The 26,086-nt window shown below is 37.0% G+C and overlaps 1 pseudogene; it reads left to right on the forward strand.

The window, feature by feature from the left end:
- The first annotated feature begins 1,783 nt into the window (after nucleotides 1–1,783).
- On the forward strand, nucleotides 1,784–24,172 carry LOC134808105 (protein FRG1-like; annotated as a pseudogene).
- The last annotated feature ends 1,914 nt before the right edge of the window (nucleotides 24,173–26,086 follow it).

Genomic DNA, 26,086 nt, shown 5'->3' on the forward strand with positions numbered 1-26,086 from the left:
AAGCATTGTATTTGAGTCAACAAACGAAATTGGTTTCATTTTTATTTTTTGTAAGTTTTTGCCAAACTCTATGCATATATAGAGGCTGGGCAAGAAAGAAATCCAGAAATATGGCATAAGCCATCCTTATTTATTTCCCCATGCGACCAGCCAACAACTTCTTCACCTAGTCCCTGCTTCAAGCTGACTTTGTGTCTACTTCTCTATCGGAAACGGAGCTGCCCTAAAGACTGCCTCAATGTCAGTTACCCAGAGGCCTTTTTTCCATCTTGTGCTCCTAAACTTCTATGATATTAAATGATATTACCCTTTCTGGAAATTCTCCTTAGCTTTGATTTTATAATTTTACTCTGTTTCATTCCTTCTTTTATAGCCTTTCTTTTCTCTATCCCTTTACTGCAGACATGTTGTATGGCTTTGTTCTTGACCTTCTGATCTCTCCACATTCATTCCCTCAGAGCATGTATCCATTTTCTTGGTGTCGGCCTTCCTGACTATCTGATTATTACCATCATATAACGATGTTGGTGATGGGCATAGCTAACATATCCTAGGCATTTTCCATGTAGGTTATAATAAGCATACTATATAATTTGTACCATTTAATTCTTCAACCCTAAATGATACTATTATGAGCCACATTGTATGAGATGAGGAAACTGAGATTTTCATCAAAACCATGGAAAGCCAACGTGAGGAGCCCCTGTGTGTCTCCTTTGTTAATGCCTCTGGGCATCATGGCATGTGGATTGCCCTAGAATGGGGATTAGGAAGCGCAGCACTGTGAAAACACCAGAAAATACGTTATGATAGCGGGTAAGGACGCTCATCTCCGCACATTGAGATAGTTTTGTTTCTGAGTCAGGTTTGAGATGAGCCAATCCCATGGTGCCACCAGGGATCACGAATTTAATAAGATCTTCGTGGATGCTTGGAACCCAACTGGTCTCTGTTTTCTACTTTAGGGAAAGAGCCACAGCTTGAGTGGGGTGGTTTTGGTGTCACATACGCTATCAATAATACTCACCGTTTTGGTGTCACATACGCGATTAATAATACCCACCGCTGCAGAGGAATCACCGTGGACTACTCCTTGTTTCATCCCATGCTCTTGCGATGGATCCCTCTCACCTGTTTACTGATTTCATTCAAATTCTTCAGCGACCACAGGACCCCGACTTGCCTTCTCTATCCTGGTTCCCACCACTCTGCTTTACAGGCCTGGCCTGCTCGCGGCTCCTCACACCAGCGCTGCACGGCTCCCTCCACGCCTCTGCCCTGTTTCCTCCATCAGACAGGACTAGCTTCCTCCTTTTCTATCGGGCAAAAGCCTGCCCAGCGTTCAAGACCCTCCTCAGATGCCGCCTCCACGATTAGGTTTCTTCCTGACTCCTGAGCCTGTAACACGCGCCACCATAACTCTCCACCTCGGCCCACATTCCCACAGCACTCGCGACGTCCGCGGCCCTCAACATGGCGCTTCATTCTATTTTAGGGTATTTCCTGCTTGTTTCCTGCACACACAGTCGCGCGAGGCACATCCCCGAGTGACCCGCGCACGAGTGGCCCGCGCTTCCAGACGCGCCACCGCAGGCCAGGGAGGGCAGCCTGAGCCGCTTCCCGCCCCCGCGGGAACCTTCGCCAGCCCGCAGCTCTAGCGGGAGGCGGTTCCACAGCGCGCCCGACAGCCCCGCCACCGTCAGCACCTGCGCCTCGGGCGGGCTTTCCCCACGTCTGGGAGGCACGAATCCTCAGGGGCTCCTGGAGAGGGCGCCAGGGAGCAGATGCGTGCGGACACCTTTCGGCCCTCTGCAGCCGCCATAGCTCGCCGGCAGAAACTCGGAAGTGGAAATCTCAGTCATTCAGCGTTTGGGTGAAGACGGAGGCGGGTTCTGGACAGACGTACGCTGTCAGGGAGTGTTTACTTCGCCTCCACTTCTGTTCTTCCCCGCCGTGGTGCTGCTCCAGGTCACATACTCATCCTGAGCTGGCTTCAGCCTCTCCGCGCAGAAGTCTCCCGGAGCCATGGCCTAGTACTCTTATGTGAAGTCTACCAAGCTTGTGCTCAAGGGAACCGAGGTGAAGAGCTGGGTCCTGCAGCTCCGGCGGGAGCCTCCTCAGTTCTTTTCGGACGCACTCCACCCCCGCGAATCCGGTGGAAGCCGTGGTGCGGAGAGCCGGCTTCGTGGCCTCCCAGGCTTCGCTCTGACCCTGTCTGGGCTGGACGGAGGCCGGACCGCGGTTCCTGGCGCCTGTGCAGAGAGGGGCAGCCTCCCGCGCGGACGACCCTGGAAACAGGATAGAAGGGCGGGTGACCCGTGGCCCCGTACCCACGAGTTTGGGTCCCCTGAGGCATCTCTCCAGGCCTCTGCCTGGTGGGTCTGTGTTAGTCTGATCTTGTAGTTCATTATAATAACTTCCTTTATTAGGGATTATTCTTTTCTCTATTGTCTCTTCCTGGAAAAATTATTAATTTTTTTCAAAGCTAATATGTAGAGTGAAACCAGGATGAATCACACAGTGGTTGAGGTGTATATGGGCTTTGATAGGGATATGGGTTGGAACCTGCACTCTGTCATTTACTAATTTTGTAATTTGTGGCAAATTGGTCAATATGTCTGAACTTCCATTTACTCATTAAGAGATCAAGTATCTTTGAACCTCCGTTTACACATTTATACTTTCAGACCATTTTTTATACCTTTAGAAGACTGTGAGGATTAAATGAGAGAACATACATACAGTAAATAAATTGAGCCAAATATGAGGAGGAGGTTGTAGTGGTAATTTATTAGCTCTTTAGGAGAAAAATACCTGTGCATTCATATCCCCGCTTCTTTTTTAACTGGCAGATTTGCCTGAGGTTGACTGTACATACAAATATTGAGCATTTCCTCCTGGCCTCTGTGATAAACAGAGGTTTTGATATTGTTAGGCGAGATGGAAAGAAAGTATCAAGGAGTGAGCTGAAGCCACTGCCCTTGAGAACCCTCTCGAGGAGTCTGGCCTCATGAAGATGCCAGAATAAATGGCAGGTACATCCTGAATGAATGTGAGATTTTTACTCTGTGAATTTCCTGTGAGAAGTGAAGATAACTCTTCAGAAGAGTTATCTTCTGAAAACTTTATGATGAAAATGCAGACAAGAGTGTCTTAAGATTATCGTAATAATCATAATTAATGCTTATATAGCACTTTCAGTCTGACCAGAAATTGTTGTAGGCACTTTGCACATTAACTTTTTTCAAATCGCTCTTGGGTTTTCATTTTTTTATTGCGATGTAATTCATAATTATAAAATTCACCCTTTTGTACTGTCAGTGGTTTTTAGTATATATTCAAGAGGTTAACCACTGTCTAGTTGCTCAGCATTTTCATCATCTCAGAATGAAATCTCTTCCTACCCATTAAAGCAGTCACATCCGATCTTCCCCCTCTCCTAGTCCTTGGCAACCACTAGTCTGCTATCTATGTGAAATTGCCTATTCTGAATATTTCCTAAGAAATCATGCAACATCTGGCCTTTTGTATCTGGCTTCTTTCACTTATAACATTCTTGAGGTCCATAATTGTTGTAGCACTTGTTCCTTTTTATGGCTGCGTAGTGTAATCCATTGTATGGATGTAATATTTTGTTCATCCCTTCATCAGTTGATGAACATTTAGATTGTTTCCCCTTTTTGACTATTGTGACTAATGCGAGTGTGAATATTCTTATGTAAGTATTTTTGTGGGTGTATGTTTTCATTTCCCTTGGGTATACATACTTAGGAGTAAAATTGCTGGGTCATATGGTAACTCTTTAACTTTTTGAGGAACCCCAAACTGTTTACTGTAGATGCTGCACCATTTTACATTTCCACCAGCAATGTGTGAAGATACATATTACCTCTTAATCCCCACAATAGCCTTAAGAGTTGTTATCCTAATTTTTTAAGTGGGGAAACTGACTCACAGAGAGATTCAGTACCTTTTCCAAAAATTGCAGAGCTAAGAAGTGACAGAATCAGGATTTAAAATCTGGCAGTGTGGCTCTACAATCTGCTTTGAACTTTAACATAATATGTACAAAGCCGGAAGCAAATTCTCAGTACTGTATTTAAGAGGGCATAGCAATGTAAGTCTTCCTAAATCAATAATTTATAAATGAAACAACTTAAAAGACTTCCAAGTTTCAATCTTAACGATATTTATTTATCACACAAATCAATATACTTAAACTCATCTATATAAATGATGTCCTGTAGTAAGAAGAAAAAGAGCAAAGATAAGAAGAGAAAAAGAGAAGAAGATGAAGAAACCCAGCTTGATATGTTGGTGAGTCAGTTTTCAGTGCTTTATTCTGAAAAAAGTTAACATTTCTTGAGATCTCATTGAAAATATTTTCCTAGTTAGAAATTTATGATGTATTCATATTTGTCTTAAAGTGCTTAAATATTACCTACAGTTGCAAATTCCATTTATTCTTTAGCACAGTATATGCTACTGATCCCTTTACTTCATTATCAGAACAGAGCACAGGAGAGAAGAATTACAACTCTCTGACTTAATAGGCACCATTAGACTGCTTAATAGCCGCAGATTCTGATACATAATTTTAAAGGCTTAATGTAAATATTATTCAACCAAATATATTTTACAAGATATTTTCTTTGAACATGTATGCATTTTTGTTGTAGAAGTCAGTTGTCTCTTAAACGAAGTATCCTCACAGGAAAAATCATTATTTTGTGAACTCTGAAATGAATGAAAATTTTAATTACAATATCAGGGTAGCCTGTAAATGATACTAGAAATAAACTGACCCAAACACACTTAACCAGCCTGTTTTCCATTTAGCTGTTTCCATACTATTTTTTCTCTTTTAAAACTTGGCAAGTTGCATTTTGAATCTTCATAAATTATGTTAGCTTAAAAAATATATAAAATATGGAATGATGTAAAGCTAATGTTCTGGAAGAATCATTGCTTTTGAAATGGCAAATCAACAATTCTAAAATTAGGGTAAATATCTAGGGTAGATATGTAGATGTGGAATTGCTGTGTCAAAGGATAGGTGAATGTTTAACTATATAAGAAACTGTCAACAATTTTCTAAAGTGGTTGTGCTATTTTATCCTCCCACCAAGAATGAATTAGTTCTCCAGTTACATCCTTGCCAAGAGTTGATGGTGTTATCAGTCTTTTCTCCCAGTCTGAGTTTTACCTTTTCAGTTTCTTAATGGTTTTTGGATGGACAGCTTTTTCTTTTTTTTTTTTTTTTGAGATGGAGTCTCGTTCTGTCACCCAGGCTGGAGGTCAGTGGCACGATATCGGTTCACTGCAAGCTCCACCTCCCAGGTTCACGCCATTCTCCTGCCTTAGCCTCCCAAGTAGCTGGGACTACTGGCACCTGCCACCACGCCCAGCTAATTTTTTGTGTTTTTAGTAGCGATAGGGTTTCACCATTTTAGCCAGGATGGTCAGAAGCTTTTAATGTTTATAAAGCTTAGTTTATTTTTTTTCTTTTATGGTTACTGCCTTATCTCTTTGATCTAAGAGATCTTTGCTTACCCCAAAGTCAGGAAAATATTCTACATTGTCTTTTAGAGGCATCATAGTTTTAGTTTTTACATTAAATCTGTCATTAATCTCAAATTAATTTTTGGCATGGTGTGAGTTTGGTTTCAAGATTTACTTTTTTTTTTTTTTTTAACATCTTGATAGCCATTTGTGCCAGCACCACTGGTGTTTCCTTTTTCCATTAATCCAGTTTCGTATCTTCATAAAAAGTCAATTAACTTTCTGTGTATTGGTCTATTTCTGGACTCTGTTCTATCGATTGTCTGTTTTTCTTTTGATATATTTATCTTGACTGCTATAATTTCATGAAGTCTTGAGATCAGGTAGTGTGTGTCCTCCAACTTTGTACTTACTATTAGTTTATTAATTTCTACAGTGAAGCCTGTTGGATTTTCTCGGAGAATTGTATTGAGTCCACATCATTTGGGGGATAATCAACATCTTAATATTGGGCCTCAATATTTCATAATTTTCAATGTAGCAGTCTTGCATGCCTGTTTAAAAATTTATTCTTAAGTATTTTATAATTTTACACTACTGTCAGTAGAACTTTTGAATTTGATTTTCCAGTTGTTTGCTGTCAGTATGTAGATATGCAATTGATTTTTGTATAGTGACTTTGTAGTCTGATAAGTCTGTTTCACTTATTACTTCTAGTGGTTTGTTTATATAGAAAACTAAGAAATTTGCAATTATGTTTCCTGTGACTATCGTTTTACTTCTTTCTTTCTAATCCTTTTGTCTTGTCTTGCTTTTTATTGGTTTATTATACTGTCCAGGACTTCCATAGTGTTGAACAGAAGTCACGAGAATGGGCATAATTGCATTGTTTGCAAGCTTAGGCAGAAAGCTTTCAGTGGTCCACCATATGGTATGTCTGTAGGATCTGCAGAGAAAACCTTTATCAAAATGAGGACATTCCTTTTAAACTTTGTTTCTCGCAGTTTTTATCATAACGATGTTTAATGCTGTCAAATGTCTCTTTCTGTATCTGTTGAGATGATTATACAACTTTCTTCATTCTGCCAATGAATAACATTGGTTTCATTTTCAACTTTTAAACTAACTTTACATCCCTGAGATAAACCCCACTTGGTTGTGGTGCATTGTCCTTTGGGATATTGCTAGAGTTGATTTCCAGGTTTTTTTTTTTTTTTTTTTTTTTAAGATTTCTATATTGGTGTTGATGGGAGATATTGGACTTTTGTATCCTTTTCTTGTAATGTCTTTATTTGATTTTAGTGTCAAGGTGATATTGGGTGTCATAAAATTAGATGGGAAGTGCTGTCTCCTTCCCTGTTTTTGGAAATAGCTGTGTAAGATCGGTATGATTTCTTCTTTACATGTTTGATAGGATTTACCAGTGAAGTCATCTGAACCTAGAGGGTTTTGTTTGGTTTGGTTTTAGTTTTTTGTGGGAGAATTAAGATTTTTTAAGAGATATTTTCAGATTTTTCTGTTGTCAGTTTTGGTAATTTGTGTCTTTTAGGAAAATTTCATTTTATCCAAGTTGTTGGATTTATTGGCATAAAATTTTTCAGAATATTCCTTTAATATCCTTTTAATATCCGTAGAATCTAATCTGTATTGCAGTCTCTTCATATTGGTAATTTGTTTTTTTTCTATTTTTTCCTGGATCAGTCAGTCTAGCTGGAGGTTTATCAATTCTTTATAAGATCACTTATTTTAGATCATTAATGATCTTTTAGTACAGGGGTATTCAATCTTTTAGGTTCCCTGGGCCACAGTGGAAGGAGAATTGTCTTGGGCCACACATAGAATACACTAACGATAAGCTGATGAGCCAAAAAAAAAAAATAAGGAAAAAACATCTCATAATGTTTCAAGAAAGTTTATGAATTTGTATTGGGCTGCATTCAAACCTGGCCTGGGCCACATGCAGCCCTCAGGTTGGACAAGCCTGTTTCAGTATTACTTATTTTCTCTTTTTTTCATTTTTTATTTCATTTATTTTCAGTCTTTTTTTTCCTCCCTTTAACTTATTTTCAGTTTACTTTGCTCTTGTTTTATTGCTTCTTAAGAAGAGAGTTAGATCTCTTCATTCCACGTTAGTTTTAGTTATAGTCAACACATTTTGCTTTCATTTTCATTCCATTCAAAATATCATCTAGTTTTCCTTGTGATTTTTCTTTTCATGGATGCTTGAGTTATTTAAAAGTGTATTGTTTTTTAATTTCTACTACATAGAGATATTATAGGTATGTTATTGTTGCTGATTTCTAATTCATTTATAGTATAGTTGGAGAACATACTTTCTTAGTGAATTTCCATGTACACTTGAAAAGAATGTGTATTCTGCAGATGTTGGTTCAGGGTTTTTTTGTTTTTGTTTTTGGTTTTTTTTCTGGAGATGAAGTCTCGCTCTGTTGCCCAGCAGGCTGGAGTGCAGTGGTGCGATCTCGGCTCACTGCAGCCTCTGCCTCCCAGGTTCAAGTGATTCTCCTGCCTCAGCCTCTGGAGGAGCTGGAATTACAGGCACCTGCCACCATGCCTGGCTAATTTTTTTTTTATTTTTAATAGAGGCAGGGTTTCACCACGTTGGCCAAGCTGGTCTCAAACTCCTGACCTCAGGCGATCCGCCCGCCTCACTCTCAAAGTGCTGGGATTACGGGCATGAGCCGTGGCGCCCGGTGGTTCAGTGTTCTTTAGATGTCAGTTAGATCAACTGGTGGAGCTTGTGACTATGCACATCTTCTGTGTCCTTACTGATTTTTTACTCATCCTACAATGTATTGAGAGTTATGTTAAAATCGCCAGCTGTAATTCTAGATCTGTCTACTTGAGCAGTTTTTGCTTAAAGTATTTTGAAGCTGTCATGTGTACACACTTAGGATTGTTAAGTCTTCCTTATAAATTCAGTCTTTCATTTTCATAACATTTTAACCTTTATTTCTGTTAAATGTCTTGATGCCTAGTTATATTATTTGGCCACCCTTTTTCTCCTGTCAAGCCTGGGCCTTTGTTAGTTTGTGCTTATTTATTAGGTTTTTGCCTGTAGACTTAGACAGTGACTCTTACTCTAGGAAAGGTTCATCCTCATGGGCCTCAGCCACATGTTCTATGTATACTTGATGAGTTCTCTCCACTCTGCTATGTCCCAAATTTGTGTGATCTCTGGCATCTCCAGTCAGCCCTCAGAAGTGCCAGCCACTCTGCAGAGGCCTTGTGGAGCCTGCCTGCTGTATGCACTCCCCCCAGCCCTTGGCCCCAGACCTGCAGAGAACTTTTGCATTCTCTTTTGAGGCCTCACCTGTATGTAGTTCTCTCTTCTCCAGTACCTTATTCTATAAACTCCAAACATGTTAGTACTGCAAGACTCTCAGCTTAGTGACAGTGACATTGCCTCATTTTTGGAGGTCTCTACCTCTCTCTGTGTGGTCAAGAAACTGCCATTGGGCAGAAAACAGAAGTGTGTGTGAGATTTGCCTCCTGTGTTTTCCTGTTCTCAAATATCACAGTCCTGTTCTGCCTGTGTTCCAATCCCCGAAAACAGTTTTCTCAAATATTCTAACCAGTTTCAGTTTTCTCGTTGGTCATGGTGGGAGGGCAAGTCCATCTTGGCTGGAAGAGGAAGTCCTTCTGCGTCTTTTTCTCCTTGTCCTTCCACCTTCTTTTGCATTGTGGATATTCTAAACTTGCCGTATAAGTAAGCATGTGCCTATTTGTGAAGGGAAAGGAAAAAACCCTTTTAATTTTTTAAAGCTGTTCTGTTGGTTCCTCACAAGGATCTGAAGGGATTGGTAAATAGGATGAAAGAAATTCTGTCTTTCACATGGAGAATACCATGTGTGACATTAATAAAAATGAGCATGTCTGTAAGCAAAGGGTTTCACTGAGCTCTGCTAGATTCAGAAGCAATTGAACTTACAACATCGTAGTTTGCAAAACACAGATTTGATTTACCCAGGAACTAAAGCTAAGTAAACTATGGGTTAATAGAAGGTCTGTGAAGGGTACTTAGACTACAGTAAGATTGGGGAAGAAAATTCCATTTCCAAATCTAAGATATATCATTCCTTTGTGCCAAGAACATAATGAAGGTAGAGATTTAAGGGGGCCCTTAGCACAGAAGCACTGGGTTAGTCAGAAGGTGATGTGAGCTGTCTCACAGCCTTGATGCTAGAATGATGGTGCCCTGGTAGTATCTTATCAGCCATGACACTGGTGCATCGGGCCATTTTTGTTTTTTGTTTTTTGTTTTTTGTTTTTTTTTGAGACAGGCTCTTGCTTTGTTGCTCAGACTGGAGTGCAGTGACATGATCATGGCTCAGTGCACCCTCAAACTCGTAGGCTCAAGGCTCAAGCAATTCTCTCACCTCGGACTCCCGAGTAGCTGGGACCACAGGCTTATACCACCATACCCAGCTAATTTCTTAATTTTTTTGTAGAGGTAGGGGTCTCCTTTTGTTGCCTAGGCTGATTTTGAACTCCTGGGCTTAAGTGATTCTCCTGCTTCCACCTCTCAAAGTGCTGGATTACAGGCATGCCAGACATATGGAAACATTCTCAACTATGTGAAAATATGTGAAAAGCTTTGTTATGCATTGTGAGACAACACAGCGGGAATATTTCATCATCTGCCTAAGGTTTAAAAGGAAATAACTTTAAGCATGTGTCTAAATAGCAAATAATGTTTTAGAGCGGATTCTCTTAAATTCAGCTCGGGCGTCTGCAGCATATACACAGCTTGAGCTGTCACCTGACGTAGAGACAGGCAACTTCAGTGCCCACTGTTCTTAGGATCCACTGCTTTTTCACAGCTAAAACCCCCGAGTGGCACCGTTAAGTATTATGTTATGTTACTTTAGTCGTTAAACGTATAAGCATACCTCCAAATGTTGAATGTAGGCCACTTGCAGAAAGTAGGCAGAATGCTCACATTTAATTCTTGATGATACTGTGTTTAGCTTTCTTATTATTTGAAATCTCATTGAGAAGAAATACTGGCATCTGCTCAATGTAATTTCTTTTTCAGTTGACAATATTATAAGTAATGTTATTGTATCATTTCCCTACTTGGACAGAGTGTGAAAATTTTGAGGAGCTTGTCTGCCAGAAATTTCTTCTTCATTTGCAAAACATTAATGAGATATTGTATTTAAATGATTTTATTTAATATTAAGTGTACTTGGTGAATGTGGCATAGAACATACAAAATAAAACTAATTTAAAATTATTAACTATTACATTTATAAGAAAGACTTGCTAATCATAACACTGTTCATAATGATTCTGAATAAAGCATTATTTCTTTTCCTGAAAACAATTGTAGCTATAACTCAATCATCTAAATTGTCATTAGTTTTATTGCTTTCTAATCATCTTTAGCTGAAATTTTAATTTTGATTAATTTTCTTTTTCTCCATTGGTTTCGTGTGTGTGGGGGGGTAAAATATACAGAATATAGAATTTGCCAGTTTTTCTATTTTTAAGTGTACACTTCAGTGGCATTTAAATACATGCACCATTTTACCTTCCCACCAGCATTGCAGAGGGTTTCAGTTTCTCCACATCCTGCCCAACATTTGTTTTTCTGGTTTTCTTGGTTTCTGTTTTTTGTTTGTTTTGATAATAGCATTCTAATGGGTGTGAAGTGGTATTGCATTATGGTTTTGATTTATATTTCCCTAGTGACTAGTGATGTTGAGCATCTTTTAGAGTGCTTATTGGCCATTTGTATATCATCTTTGGAGCAACGCCCGTGTATATCCTTTGCCCAGTTTTGAATTGTGGTATTTGTCTTTTTGGAGTTCTCTGTATAGTCTGGATATTAATTCCTTATAATGTATGTAGCTTACAAATATTTTCTCCATTCTCTGGGTTGCCTTTTACTCTTGTTGACAGTGGTTCTTGATGCACAAAAGTTTTTAATTCTGATGAAGTCCAGTTTGTCTGTGTTTTCTTTTGTTGCCTGTGCCTTTGATGTTCTATATAAGAAATCATTGCCAAATTCATTATCGTGAAGCTTTTCCCATTTCCTTCTAAAAGTTTTCTAACTTTAGCTCTTACATTTAGGTCTTTGGTCTATTTTAGGTTACTTTTTGTATTTGGTGTTAGATAAGGGTCCAACTTCATTTTAGCTAAAATTTTATGTATTTTAAAATTGATTATGAAAAGCATGAAATGTTTAGTTGAATAGAAAATTTTGTGCAGTGGAATTAACTGAATCTTTAAAACCTTTTTATTATGGAAATATCCCAACTAATCCATACGTAGAAGAATATAATGAGTCCCCCATGTGTCTAGGCCCTAGCATTAATTATCAGTATTTTGCCAATCTCGTTTCATTTACATGCACACCCCCACACACATTTTTTCCTATAAAATTTTAAGTAAAATCACAGATATTACATCATTTTACCCATAAGTACATAAATGTACATTTCTTAACGTGGTATGTCTTTCTCTCATCACATGTTTTGTTCTTTACTTCTATATATTATACTATGTCATTATCAGACCTTGTAAAATTAACAAGAATTCCTTAATATGTCATATCCAGTTAATGATTGACTCATTTCTACTCTAGTTAAAGTACAATTTAGGAGGAGGTTTGAGGATATTTTTTAACATTAAGATATAAACTTTTATAACAACTGCTAAAATAATTGTTGCTAGAGTCTAACATTTCTATTGGCAAATTGGAAATTAGTATACATAGACATAGATTCTGCTCATTTTGCTTTCAATCTAAAATCATAGTTAAGACTACTGGCCGGGTGCGGTGGCTCACACCTGTAATCCCAGCACTTTGGGAGGCAGAGGCGGGTGGATCATGAGGTCAGGTGTTCAAGATCAGCCTGGCCAATGTGGTGAAACCCTGTCTCTAACTAAAAACACACAAAAAAATTTTTCGGGCATGGTGGCAGGCTCTTTTAACCCCAGCTACTCAGGAAGCTGAGGCAGAGAATTGTTTGAACCCAGGAGGTGGAGGTCGCAGTGAGCCAAGATCGCGTCACTGCACTCCAGCCTGGGCGACAGAGCAAGACTCCGTCTAAAACAAAAACAAACAAACAAAAAAAAAAGATTACTATGCTAGAAAGTCTTCCTGTAGAGGCATTTTTAAGAAGCATTATGATAGGCATTGCCTCTGGAAAGCAGGCATGAATAGAGGCTGGGGTCTATCATGAGAGAGACCGTTCTCCATATATCACTTTGTACCTTCACATGTTGCCTTTTGTTTTGTTTTGGTCTTTTTTTGAGACAGGACCTTGCTCTGTCACTCAGGCTAGAGTACAGTGGTGTGATCATAGCTCACTATAACCTTGAACTCCTGGGCTCAAGTGATCCCCTTTCACAGCTCCCCGAGTAGCTGGGATTACAGGCATGCACCCCCATGCCTGGCTGTATGTTGCTATTATGTATTTTAAAAACCTAATCCTGACTGTGCTGGTAGTCACATGAATCTGTGCACATACATGCAAACAAGTACATGTAAAACTGGTGAAATCTGAATAAGCTTCATGGATTATATCAGTGTCAGTTTCCTGATTCTAAAAGTGTATGATACTTACGCAAGATGTCATCATTGAGACAAAGCAAGTAAAGGATATGTGAGATCTTCATATTATTTCTTACGACTGCCAAATAAAAAGTTTTTAAAACTAAGTTATAATAACAAAGAACTCTGTGTCAAAACTAAGATATAAAGTTGAAATATCAATTTTATTTTTTAGGAATCTGGCGGACAGTAACAAACTTTGGTGAAATTTCAGGAACCATAGCCATTGAAATGGATGAGGGAACCTATATACATGCACTTGACAATGGTCTTTTTACCCTGGGAGCTCCACACAAAGAAGGTTTGTGTCTGGAAGGGAAGATCCTGACACAAGTGTAGATTTTAGGACATTCATTCACTTAGGCCAAACTCTAACTAGTCTCAAACATTTTCCAAAGGAATGGAACCATTGCATTTGACTTTTCCATTTTTTTTTTAATTGCTTAATATTTACCAGCCATTGGCAAGTCCCTTTTTCTAATATAAGCATTGGAAAACATTCCGTATTGTTCCAGAAGAGTATCTTTGGAAATCAAAACAATATGAATAATTAAAATAGTAAGTGGAAAGAAAAAAGAAAACCTATTTGAGTCAAACATGTGTGAATTTCTTTTTCATTCAGACCTATTACCAAAACTAACCTGGGTGCATTTAACAATTTGAAGTTTCTTCATTTTCTTTAGCCCATTAGAGGAAGCACTAATGAGATACGAAATAATTAGAAGATAAAAAGCAGTATCATTTGGTCAGCAAGGCCATCCATTGAATAAATGAAAGCATTTAGCTTTTTTAAATAAGTGCTTATTTATGACTGTATTTTAAAACATAAAGAGAAGCTATCTCGAAAGTTGTTAAATAAGCATTATATCACCCTGTCTTACTCAGTGTATAAAATTAGCACTGTAGTTAAAAGAAGGTAAAATAGATCTTGATTCCAAAGATACAGTATTACAGTGACATCAGTATATCTGAATATTCTTACATTTAATTGCAGAAGAAAATAGCCACATTTTTTAAAGCAAAATAATGTCTTTATATTTATAGCAAATGTCAAATTTATTTTCAAATGTTTTTTCTCCAATAGTTGATGAGGGCCTTAGTCCTCCAGAGCAGTTTACAGCTGTCAAATTATCTGATTCCAGGTGAGCTTATGTTGTAATATAATTAGTAACCAGTTATTTTAAAAATTTAATTGTATTCATTAAAAATTTTAGTATCTGTCTTAAGCCCACGGTAATTTTGATATAAAAAATGAAATAGCTTTTTTGAAAAGTAGATTATATGATCAACTTTTAATGGATTTCCTATCAATATATAATGCTAGGCTGGAAAAAAGATATGTAAGTTAAAAAATGAAGATTAATAACTTCACACACCAAATAAGATAGATTAAAAAATAAATCAAATAGTACAAAACCTGGTTCACTGTTGCTATGATATTTAAACTCACTGTTTGGAAGTCTAAAGAGAAACAGGAAGACTAAAAAAAGGAATATTGTTGAAACCAGCAGAGAATGTTACAGCATCATAACGACCAAAAGAATATTTTTACTCACTATTTTTACAGTCATTTTATAAAGTAACCTTTTTTATTCTCACCTTGTGCAGAAGTATAAAATGATTCTTTGGGTAAAAGATACTGAAAGTGAATTTACATATTTTAGTAATTGGTTACATCAACATGATAATGATTTCTGTTATATAATCATTAACATATAAAGGAGTAGAAGTCAATTCTGGCATCCGAGGAGATTGTTGGTAAGGTAAAAGAAATCATAATTTTAAAAAATCACATTAAGATGATTATTTCTATACTTTCTTTGAAAATCTGATAAGTAGGGTGAAAGACAAAGAAGAAAAGCAGAGGAAGAAAAAATTAAATAGTTTTAAACTGCTTTACAATTATAAACAAAAAAGGATTATAAAGAAAATTAACTGACAAATGAGGAAAATATTTGCAACAATCTTAGTAGGCAGTGAGTTCTTAATCTTCATATGTATCTTGTATAGAATTCATAGCACTGAAGACCCCAGTAGGAAAATTGCAAACAATCAGATCTGAATAGAAAAATGGACAAGGGACATTACCAGATAATCTAAAAACTAAAAAGGAAAGGAAAACAAAAACAATTGTTATTCTAGTTAGCTACTAAAATGCAAATTAATAGGGTACTGTTTTTTTCCATATCAGGTTTTCAAGTATTTTTTAGAGTCATAATGTTTAAAAAAAAATCCATGATACAAAACATATTCTGTTAATTTGAGGTAAGAATGTAAATGGAAGCAGCATTTTCTGGAAAACAGTTTGATGACATAAAGTTTTAGAATTTATTATTGAAGTTTATAACTAAAGAGGTATAATTAAAGAATGATGAGTTTTGAAAATATTTGTTATGTAATATATAAGGCACAATGTTTATATTAAAAAAGCAAAATATAAAACTAAATTTAAAACTGCACTGTCCAATATGGCAACAACTAGTCACATGTAGCTTTTTTTTTTTTTTTTTTTTTTTTTTTTGAAGGCACAGATTCTCACTCTGTCACCCAGGCTGGAGGGCAGTGGTGTGATCATAGCTCACTATAACCTCAAATTTCTGGGCTCAAGCACTCCTCCTGCATCAGCCTCCCAAGTAGCTGGTATTACATGCTCACACCACCATGCCCAGCTAACTTTTTAAATTTTTTGTAGAGATGGGGTCTCACTATGTTGTCCAGGCTGATCTTGAACTTCTTGCCTCAAGCAATCCTCCCATTGCCTTCCCAAAGCACAGAGATTACAGGAGTGAGTCACCACTCAGCCACATGCATCTTTTGAACACTTGGAATATGTCCAGTCTGAAATTTTAGATGTGTACACACCCACATACACATGTCCTGTTTTGGTGTCCTATAATTAATTTTCTCTCAGTTTTTAACTTTTATTTATCTTATTAATGTACAGAATCACCCTGAAATCTGGCTATGGAAAATATCTTGGTATAAATTCAGATGAACTTGTTGTTGGGCGTTCAGATGCAATTGGACCAAGAGAACAATGGGAAACAGTCTTTCAAAATGTAAGTGCTGTTATTGTTTATAAAAACTTCCTGTCAGTTTAACAGAAAGTCTGTAACAGTCAATCATAATATATTTAAAAAGAAAAAGTAGGATGCAATAGTATAATACATTAAATTGGAATAAATCAGAACATAGAGCCTTAAAGAGATTTCAAAATGTAGTGCAACAAAAATAGCATTAGTACTTTTGCCCACAATTATTTCGTATACCCTTAGTGCCTAGATATATATCTCATTTCCATTGAAGAACCAGTCAATTTTAGGTCACAGAGTAGGAAAACAGAATAGTTCCTAAGTATCTTCTTTGTAGCAGAAATCATGGATGCTTTCAGAAACATTACAGACTGTAAGCAAACAGTGGAGCTAGCTAAGACCAAGTTGTGACAATTTGCGTATAAAATCTAAATAATTAGAGTTCATTGAAGTAAATTATCTCTAAAAGATTTTCAGTTCATAAGCTTAAAATAGTGTATGAAAAGATAGTTTAATATAAGAAGAAAAAAGATAATATACTAATTCTTAATTTTAGTAAGTAGACAGTTGTAGTATATGGATGTTTTGTTAAATCTTTGTTGATACAGAATACATAATTTCCTTTTTCTATGTGAGAAGTAAATATTGAACAAAAATATGTGAGTGCTAAACTGTCTTTAAAAAGTAGATAACTGTATCAAAAACAGTAAGGACCAATGGGCACCACGCAGAACAAGCAAATAGAAGATAAGCTCAGCCTTTGAGTAGCAGCTTTGGCAGTATACAATAATGAACTGAAAATAGGAACTCAGCAGTGTTTTCTAAAATGACAGATTAAACAAACATCCCACCAGAAAGTGGTAATCACTTACACTAATTTCCTCATCCCCTAGGATAAAATCATAAGTCAGTGACTTGAAAACTATTTTGACCCAATCCATTGAGAAATGCATTTTTACATTGCAGCCCAGCACACACATATGTGTAACTGAAGCAAGAGTTGTACTTAACAATACTTACTTATCCATGTGTTATGCATCTTGATAGTTCTTATTCTCTTTTACCCCTTCCTCTGTGTGTCTGTGTGTATTCTTTTTCCCCCCCACCCACCCAGTACTGTTCAGGAAACACTACATTGATTTCATTACCTGCTAATGTGTTGCAACCCCTTTGAGATGATCCTACTAGTTATGATGAGATGCTTCTAATAAAAGTTACACCAGTAGAAAATGCCAATATTTCATAAGGCCAGGATGATGACTTAGATAGTACTAATAATACCACACTTTAGGAAAGTTCATTTCATTTTATTTTTAGGAAGGACACTAAGTTTCAAAAATTTAAATTTAAATGAAAGAGGGTCTTAAAACTCTATTGCAAAAAGGACTCAACTGAATAATCTGTGGCACAGGTTTAAATCACCTTGGACCACACCGCCATGTTCCAGGGCTCACCGGGAGCCATTGAGATGAGAGACCACCCAGCTCTTGTGACTTAACTAAGAAATTAAATCCATGTTATCAGCACGTTTTTAACTGGATGTGATGTAAGGTTAACATATTTTGTAATCATTATATTTATAAATATTTTGTCTAAATGTTATTGTATTCCAAGTTTTCCAAAAGAATCAACCAAATACAAGTTATAAATAAACAATATATTTGTTACGGGAGTTAAGCTAACCAAATTTATAACCCAGATTTAGATACGCAAGAAAATCAATTTTTAAAGTTTTGTTTAATAGAAAGCAGTGTAATACATCAAACATTAAACAAATGAAAATGTATATGAATATTTATTTTCACACACAAAAGTCCCTCAGACATTGATTCTTAAATTCAAAACACCAAAGGCATTGTATATGCCTTTTCATGTTTTCTAATTGTGAAGAAAATAAATTTTACTTAAAATGCTAATATTTGAATAAAGTATGCATTCATAATTATGTTCTTGTCTTTAAAGTTAATTTTTCAAACAGAACTAAATCAGTTTTATCTTCATTAGATCTTTTAGAAAGGAAGCAATCCTACCTCATGTAATTAGAATTTAGTCCTACTAGGAAGATACACTACAAATATTTATTGTGGTAATCTTCGAATAGCAAAATGAAAGGTGATTTTGGTTTCCTTTTCTATATGTTCTTGTATTATATTTTTCAGGTTTTTCTCTAAGTTTTTTTCTCTGATTTTTAAATCAGGGAGGAGAAATTAATTCAGTCTAAACACTTAATGTTTCTTCTACAAGAAGTATCCTCATGGCTATTTCGTTATTTTGTTGCACTTAGGGGAAAATGGCTTTGTTGGCCTCAAATAGCTGCTTTATTAGATGCAATGAAGCAGGGGACATAGAAGCAAAAAGTAAAACAGCAGAAGAAGAAATGATCAAGGTAATGATGACATTTTATACAGATGACTGCATTCACACATGCGATGTGACTGTATGTCTTTAAAATGTTAAGTCATCATTTACTGTCACTTTAAAGATTTACTTAATAGCTTTTTATAATGTGGTATTTCAGATAGACTCATTTTTAATTATAAATCCCATAGTTGATGGCTTGTTTATACAATGTGGTAGAGAAATCAGTGTATCTAGGAGCTACCTTGCCATTATCTCCATGGATTAGTATCTTTTTCTGGTAGTTCCACATGCTCTTTTCATGCTTTCATTTTCTTGTTTTCTTGCTTGTATTTTAAAATCTAATTTTTAAAATAGATAACATGTACATGTGGTCCAACATTTTTAAATAAAAGCATACGAAGATGAAGACATATGCCTGCTATGCATCTTACTCACCTGTGTCCCAGCTCCTGTTCCTCTTTCCCTTTGTTTTGTTTTTTTATAGCCTCCTAAAATTTCTTTATAAACATATGAATATATTTATAATTTTCAACTGTCTTACACTAAAGGCAGTCTCCTCTATAGTCTTCTCGACTTTGATATTTTTTTCCTTAAAATTGTATCTTGGAGAGTTTTCTACTATTAGTTTGAATGTAGAAAGTTTTCTCTTTTTCTTGCTTCTCCTCTCTTTCTCTCTCTCTCTTTTTTAACAGCCACATAATATTCCATTTTAGGGATGTACCTTTATTTATTTAGTCTTTTGTAGATGGAAATTTAGGCTGTTTCCAGTCTTTTGCTCTTATAAACACTGCTGCAGTACATAACATTGAATATGCATCAATTTGTAGATGTGCGGGTGGACCTGAAGATAAATTTCCAGAAGCAGAATTACCAGGTCGGGGTATACACGTTTGTATTTATGTAATGCTTGAGCTTCTGTGATGATAATCACTCTATGAAACGTAAAAAATCATAGCAGAACTTCTGGGGCCTTAGCCCTTACATTTTAAAAATATTTTTATTAATAGTACCCATCTTCTTTGCATTAGGAGAAACATGAATCACATAAAACATGATTTTTATTTTATTTTTAAAATTTGTGTGCATCACTAAGCTGGAAATAAAAATTCCTTATTCCAGGCTAAATTCCCTCATCTGTAGTCAGACGCGTTATGCATTGCACCAGTGGCCTGTGCCCTCCCTAATCCTACTCTTTGTTTTACATCATTGTAAAAGTTACACAGACATCTTCATATCAAGGTGAAATTCTAAATAATACTGTTAATATAACCTAGATAAATCAGGTAGTTAACTGGAATTTGATGAAAACATTTAAGGCTTAATTTTTTAGACTCACAAAAGCCACTGATCTTTAATGATAAACATATACCAGGATGTGTCTAAAGAATAACTCCCCCCTTCTTGACACATGGTTTTTCTGTGTCTTGGCATTCCATCGCAGTACTGAGCATCCTGAATCTGCTTTGTCTCTGTTGGGAATCATAGGTTGTATCCAGTCTGACCCAGATTTGCTCTGTCAGGCATTGTGGGGGCCAGAGTGGAAGGCTCTCAGAGAGGGGGCAAATGCCTTTTCTAAAATGCCCTTCGTTCTTATAATCAGAGCATAAAAATTTATGTTACATTTTTCTCTACTACCAGTGTAATTTAAAAGCATCTATCAATTCTCTGTATGTGCTTCATGTTAGATTTCCGGTCATATGTTTGATTTTCTTTTTAGAATAGTCTTGATTTCAGATAATTTCAAATCTAAAGCTCAAACAATTTCAATCTAAAATGTAGGAATTTTCTTACAGTTAAAGAAGTGAAGTGTTATATTTTTTCGTTGCATGCATCCGGCACATGCGTTGTAGTCTTGAATTTCCATAATGCTCCTGTGAGGTGGATGTGAGCTCAGCCTTACAGACAGTAAGACAGCCTCTGAACCTCCTTACATCCTCGTGGTTTTTGTCAGTCAGTTCATGGAAATCACAGTGATTTCAAGGTGTGGTAAGAGAGGATGTGTACCCAGGCCCAGCTGACTCCAGAGGCCAGTCTCAGTATTTCATAGCACATTGCTTCTCAGGAAACAGGTCACTGAGGAAATGCAGATTGGTTTGTGACTTACATTTAATTTTATTTATTTATATTTTATTGTATCATGTTTAAATTATTTTTCATTTGGATATCATCACAAAAGTGTTATTGAAGGCAACAATTGCAAATATATGTGCAGTGCTTTGCACTTATACAAAGATACAATGATACTTACACAAAGATTGAGTTTTTCACTATTTAAAGCAATTTTCAGATGAAATACAAAGTTTTCTGGATCTCTTTGGTTAGTCAAGTACTTGGAAGCTCTGAACAGTGATTATTTAGGACTCTTTTCGTACCATTTAATTGCAGGACCTCCTAATCTCTGTCAGCCCTTCACCTTTATGACCTTGCCTTATCTACCAGAACACAGATCCCTCTTACTAAAGGTAGCATTGTGCTACAGGCCCTAGCAGGGAATGTTTTCAGGTCTGGGACCCCTCTAATCAAAACTGTCACAAAGATGTCATTGGCACAAACACGTTATTTGTCATCACTTTCTAAGCAGCCCTGGAACTGGACTCTGGCCACAGAGATCCCTTAGGAGACATGAGTCCTTACCATTGCCAATTGCCTGTTCTGTGGGCGATCCTAATTGTTGAATGCAGATCAATTAACTTATGACATGTGATAGTAAGCATCTATCCAAACTTAGGAGGATATAAGAAGCTAGTAAAATAGGTGGGTTCCAATTAATTAAAAACAAGTTGTGTAATGTTAAACGTTTTAATACTTTGGTAATAGTCTGTGCAATCTAAAATAGCTATTAAGCTTTCAATCTGATCAAATGAACACTTGTCTACTAGGGATAATTTGATCCTAGTGTATTGACTTGGAGGACAAAATTAAATTAGTTAATGATTGCTTTACTGCCTAACAGGATCTGATGTGTAAAATGTTTCTGAAATAATTTTGTCTGTAGTGTTTCTGACACAAGGGCTCTGGAGGAAGCATGTGATAGCACTTACTCATATAGATTATATATATGAAGTAAAAACACATAGCCAGAACCTGTCTTTTTCTGAATATAGTTGCTCAGTTAATTTTTTCTTCTGCATAAGAAATCATCTCGAATGTTCTTATGTGATACGTAAAGTGGGGAAGATGGAAGATAAACATATAACCCATTGGATTCTCTTTTCAAATATCTAGATTAGATCCTGTGCTGAAAGAGAAACCAAGAAAAAAGATGACATTCCAGAAGAAGACAAATGAAATGTAAAACAAGGTGAAATCAGTTATGTGTATGTATGCTTTTCCTTTTAGACCTACAGATTTGACAGTGAAGTGCTTCTCAAAGTGCTTTCAAAATAAATTACCTAATTAGCTGGGTATGGTGAGGCACGCCTGTAGGCCCAGCTACCCGGGAGGCTGAGACAGGAGGATTGTTTGAGCCCAGGAGTTCAAGGCTGCAGTGAGCTCTGATCACCACAGCATTCCAGCCTGGGTGACAGAGCAAGACCCTGTCTGAAAAAATGAAAACTGATGGTCAAGAAGAGGCAACACAATGTAGCCTCTGGGACAGAGCACTGAGCTAAATGCTTTTCTTTTCTTGAGGGTTCAGTTTTCCTAATCATCCTACCAGCTCCCAAAGCTAGTCACTCAGGTTAGTCAATCTCTGTATTCATTCATAGAATGGGCGTAATGCCTGTCAAAGGCTGTGCTATGACCAGGACACGGGACTCCAGACAGCATGCCCTAATAGAAGTGGGGCCTTCTGCTACCCAGTCAATGAGTGGCCCTCCTCTTGAGAGGTCACGAAGATCATCTTTGTTGTTCAAAAGCTCCAGCTTATTTAAAAAATATAATTAGACTTTTTTTTTCTCCCCCAAGACGGAGTCTCGCTCTGTCCCCCAGACTGGAGTGCAGTGCCACGATCTCGGCTCATCACAACCTCCGCCTCCCAGGTTCATGTGATTCTACTGCCTCAGCCTCCCGAGTAGCTGGGACTACAGGCACGCACCGCTACACTCTGCTAATTTTTGTATTTTTAGTAGAGACGGGGTTTCACCATGTTGACCAGGCTGTTCTCGAACTCCTGACCTCGAGTGATCTGCCTGCCTTGGCCTCCCAAAGTGCTGGGATTGCAGGCATGAGCCACTGCGCCTGGCCTACAATTAAACTTTTTTAATAAGTGAAAAAGAAATTAACAGTATTTATAAATTTAATAGTAAATATGTATAATCAGAGTTTGAGGTATTTTTCAATGAAGACATTTTCTTTGCAGAAAGAAATTTCAGAGCTTCCAAGACCACAAACTTAAAATAAGTAAAGAAGACAGTAAAATTCTTAAAAAGGCTCAGAAAGATGGATTTTTGCATGAGACGCTTCTGGACAGGTAGCTATTTACTTATTTCCACTATTTTCAGTAGCCAATAGAAATGGCATATAGAAAACCTACATTCTCTTAAATTACTGTAGTTTTCAAATTTTTGTCTTTATTTCTAATTTATGAGTGTGGTAATATTACCTAGAGAGGACATCATGAGTTTGGGAAAAGACTGTCAAGAAAGAATATCTAAAAATTATAACCAATTCTAAGTATATACTTTAAGAAATTCAGGTTTGACTGTATCTACTTGATAAATTTATCATTATCTTTTTATAACTTTTAGAACCAGAGTTAGAAAGAAGCAGTTTGACTAATATAAAAATTATGTGGATTCTGTTAGAGTAGTTCAGGTTCCTTAAAATAAGCATAGATCAACTAAAAAACTGAGTATAAAAGCTAAACAAGTGAAATTGAAGCAGTTTTATTGTAAGATTTGGAAGAGTGCAGGATGTTTATCATAGCACATTATTAATATTTATTACTCTTCCTATGTAGATAAGTGATGTCCTAGATTTACAACATAGAAAAACAGGTAGAGACGTTTAGCTGTGAGGGTACAAGTATAAATCAATTAAGTGCCAGATTTTGATAATCACCAGCTGCTCATTCAAGTCCTATGTTGGAAAGTTACTCTTACCCTTTTTTTACATTACTTGATGAAGGCAATGTTTAATTACATATTTCCTGTTAACTAGCTGGTAGAGTTCATACCTAAAGTCAGTAAATAATGTTAAGAATTTTTTCCAGCTGAGCAAATGAATATGTATCTAGTTGTGAGAAATCAAGAAGAGGATATAAAATATAATCAGGTTGTGGAGTCTAAAATGGAATAAGCTCTATGTCCTGTAACTTTTTTCACTTGTAATAATACAGCATTCTCACCCTGTTAAATGGAAATTTAGAGCACCCTTAAATTCTGGAATAATTAAAATTGCTATTTGGAATGAAAAAGCCCTTAGGCAACATTTATTGAATATTAGGAAATAACTTTTATAAGATTAGGATCCATTTTTTATAGAAACCAAATTTAAAAGTATACATAATTAATATAAGTGTTGTGGTAATACACTAACCAAAATTGAACACGCAGTTTTAAAGCTTTTTATATTTAGTAGCAGTTGAATATACATGACATGTTTTACATAGATTAATTTTACTATTTTTCTTTATTTAAACAAGAGAACCAAATTGAAAGCCGACAGATACTGCAAATGACTGGGATTTTTGTTTCTGCCTTATCTTTTTGTGTTTTTTTCTAAATAAAATATTCAGAGGAAATGCTTTTACAGAGTTATTGAGTTGTTGTGAACTTATTGTTTAGCTAGTAGCTAGTTTAACCAGGATTAAACAAGTTTAATCAGGATTCTTCATGGATGTACTTTTTAGCTAACTACAGTTTTTCACATGGAAATGAAACTTACAGTAAACACTTAACGTACCACAGAATTTTTTTCTGGATTTCCAGTCCTGAAGCATGAAGTGTACTAGAAACCAATTCTTCCTGCTCTACTTGTGGAATCTTTCTTACTGGATCATAATCTTACTTTACTTTATACAATAGATGCTTAATCAGTGCCTTTAATAGGAAGTTAGAAACTCCCAATCCAATCAACAAGGCTTTGATTCTACCTCCTAAGTACTACCCAGATCACAGACAATCCAAATATCAGAACTAGGGGGCTGGACAAAGAGGACAAATCATCTATTAGGGAGTGGGACAGAAAGTGGAAACATTACAAAGGAGCAAGTAGGCTCAGAACAGAGAGGAGAGTAGTACTGGGGAAACTCCCTACTGAGGACAGGTTTGCCACAGTGGTTATGTATGTGATGCTTTTGTCCTCATGGGCTGGAATGGAAGCTGATAAAGAAGTTCAGATGCTACGTGTTGCTTAGGTCTGCTTTGTTGAAGCCTGTCTCTTTCAGAGTTCCTAAACACAATATTCCCGTGGCCTCTAATCCCAGTGAGTGCTCCAAATCCAGGCTGTGTATCAGATGCCACAGGAAATTCTGCCTCAGGACTGAGGTTGGTTCAAGCATCTGGATGATGTCAAAATTCCACATTGTGTGCTGGCCCAACCTGAAAGACCCTATCTAGTTCTAGCCTTTAAATTCCTTCTGTCACCAAATCTAGAGTTACATGGCATCTGTACAAGCTAGGTAGCTGAGGCATGGGATCAGCTCTGTAAAGGAGCTTTTGGAGCTTTTGTTGTAGGTCTAGCTCCAACTTGGCACTCCAGTTCCAATAGCTGGACTTTCTCTCATCGTGTGTTCTGATCCTTGGATTGGGAACAAAGTAACCACTCTGATCCCACAAAGCAGTGGTTCCAGTTCCCAACTGGTGACTATTTTGCCTCCCATGGGACATTTTTGTTTTCACAACTGGAATACAGTGTTAGAGAGTAGAGGCTAGGGATGCTGAGAAGCATGTGGCAGAATCCTGTTCCGCTCAGAATGCTAACAGTGCCAAGGTTATGGAGCCTTCCCACCCAAGGGCTTGGTCTATTCCTTGCTTTTGCCAGCTCCCTAACCCTAAAACACAACAGTTCAAATCTATATGCATAAGCATCTCCTAGGGACATGCACATTTCCAATATCAACTACTGAGACCCATCCGTAGAGATGCAGGCTTAGGAGGTCTAGGATTGGGCTCAAACTTTGCATTTTAACAAGTACTCCAGGTCATTCTGAAGCAATTGATACAAACCACAGAATGAGGAACACCACCTTCAAGAGACTGAATCTTGCTTCCCAACACTAGCTTGGTATCTGAGACCATCTGCCTGCTGACTGGCTTTCCTGGAACAACATTCTGCCTGTAGGCACAGTGTGTTCCTGGACTCCATGTCAACCCATCCACCCTCATGTTCCCTTGGTTCCTGTCCCCAGTCCAGCGAGCAGAACTGATTACAGATCTTGACAACAGAAGTTACAGATTTAAAATAACTTGCCTGTTCCTGTGGACTTTATCCACTAGTGGAGGACAAGTGGACAAGGGGAGAGGGTAGGTGGGGGCTCCTTCCCTATTCCTCCCATTCCACTTTATACAAACCCCAGCTAGACCACTGGGAGAGCAACAGAGGTTAAGAATGACTGCATCTAAATATTGTCATCTGGTCCACTCTTTTTCCATCTTGTACACAAGGATATCATGAGTTTTATTTAAAGCACTACTGAAACCAAGATAAACTCTGGCTTAGCATGCCC

The sequence above is a fragment of the Pan troglodytes genome, chromosome 14, assembly GCF_028858775.2.
Source record: "Pan troglodytes isolate AG18354 chromosome 14, NHGRI_mPanTro3-v2.0_pri, whole genome shotgun sequence".
NCBI classification, from domain to species: domain Eukaryota; kingdom Metazoa; phylum Chordata; class Mammalia; order Primates; family Hominidae; genus Pan; species Pan troglodytes.